The sequence below is a fragment of the Pinus tabuliformis genome, chromosome 6 (genome assembly GCF_031772625.1).
Source record: "Pinus tabuliformis cultivar Carrire ecotype Pingquan chromosome 6, CPIR1, whole genome shotgun sequence".
In the NCBI taxonomy this organism is placed as follows: domain Eukaryota; kingdom Viridiplantae; phylum Streptophyta; class Pinopsida; order Pinales; family Pinaceae; genus Pinus; species Pinus tabuliformis.
Genome location: NC_142292.1, coordinates 1,961,311,760 through 1,961,313,767, shown reverse-complemented (window position 1 = coordinate 1,961,313,767; position 2,008 = coordinate 1,961,311,760).

Here is a 2,008-nt window from a genome sequence, read left to right as displayed (position 1 = left end):
TGACAACCAAAGTGCAATTTTCTTGGCAAAGAACCCTGCTTATCATTCAAAGACAAAGCACATTGATGTATAATATCACTTTGTGAGGGATATGATAGAAAACAAAAAGGTGTTGCTGGTAAAGGTGGACACTTTGAAGAAAACAGTAGATGCATTGACAAAATCTGTGAGCTCTGAGAAGTTCGCTTGGTGTAGAGAAACAATGGGCATTTCAGGGCTGGATAAATGATTACGCTCTCCTATGGCCCCTTGTGGAAAGAAAACAACAAGTCGGAGAATGTTGGGTTGTGTTATATTCTTTCCATGACTAGCCCACATAGTTAACCGAGGGATTATAGGGGGGGCGGAGCCCCCCCTTTGTTACGTTGATTGCGTAGCGGGGGGTCATAGGGGGTTTGAGGGGGAATGGGTAGCCCCCGTCTACGGGGTCTAGGGCAGCACCCTGGGGAAATTTTTTTTGGACCCTATATTAGGTTGGGCAAACCTACCTATGTTTTTGTGCATGGTTTTCGCAAATGGTTTTGGATGCGGTGGTTTTCAATCCATGGTATTGGATTCTTCGGCATGTATAAATATGTATTGTAATATTGAAATGAACATAATGAAAAATTAATCTGGTAGTCCCAGTTTTGGGATCCAGGGGAAAATCTTTGTGTATATGTGTTTTATGTGTTATGCTCTGACATTGTTTATTTTCTGTGTTTTAGAATTCATATGTAGGTAATTTCTGTATAGGGTTAAAACCTACAGTCGGTAGATTTTCCTATTTTTACCTATCAGTATCCACTTCACCTTACCCATTTCATAGATTTTGGCAAGGTTAATTGATGTCTCAACTATGAAGGTGTGATAAACTGGCATGGCTTTTTGAATACTGATTAATCAAATGTAGTCCTAAGGGGAATGTTGCCTATGTGACTTTCCTACTAAATATTTCTTGCAAAATCAAGATAATGATGACTAGCAGGCTAAAAATCAGCACATGACTGTTGATGAGCTAGCGGCGTTATTATGAGACAGGGACTATAACAATGTCCAACCAATGAGAAGCGTTATTGCTATGTTTTTCATTATGTTTCTACCTTAACAATTGTTGTATATTTGCGGGCAGACAGAGCTTCCAAACCTTTGAGTTTGTTGGTATTAGTTTTGTAACAACGCAAAGTATGCGTAATGGTTAAGGAGGAAGAAATGTGGACAATTGATCTGAGAATTGTAACAATAGTCTTTACTGTATTTCCTTTTTGATTAATGAAATTATAATTTTCCAAAGCACCGAATAATCTGTTAGGGTCCTATAATTTATAGGATCTCTAGGTAATTGAGTATTATATCTCAGGAATCTTATTTTGTAAATACTTGTCAATCTGCTAATGATTTCCAAATAAAAGGAGAAAGAGTAAAAAAATAAAAAGACGGTATAAATAAGAAAAAGGGAAAAAAAAAGATTGAAAAAGAAGAAAAGATTGAACCCCACCAAAAGAAAGAAAAGGCAAAAAAGGAATAATACTGAAAGTGTTGCAAGTCTAAATGCCACTACTCATAGATAGTTTTGCTTCATTACTGAAAAATAAAAGGTTGTGTGCAGCTTGTTCAAAATGCCACAATCACTAGCTTTTAGTTTAATCATACAGTGTAATCATGATTAAACTCCTTTAAATTTTTGTAAATTAAGTTAGAGAATAAAGACTTACCCAACAGTTTAATCTTGGTAAATCACTAGTTAGGTAGAAAATGACATTGATCCAACTATTTAATATGGATCAATAGGATAAATAAGGGATAGTTTAGATAGTTCTTTATATTCTGTATAAGAGAAAATAAAGTCGGTCTACTAGTCTAATTGCACCCTAAAGTGAAAAATAAAAAATGCTAGTTTAGCTAAGGGTAGGTAGATAGCATCATTGGTTAATATTTTCCTATATCATTTTTATCCAAAGTTTGATTACAAGCTAAAGAGGTAAATACATGCGCTATGTGAACAAAGTCCTTCACATGTTTCATATTC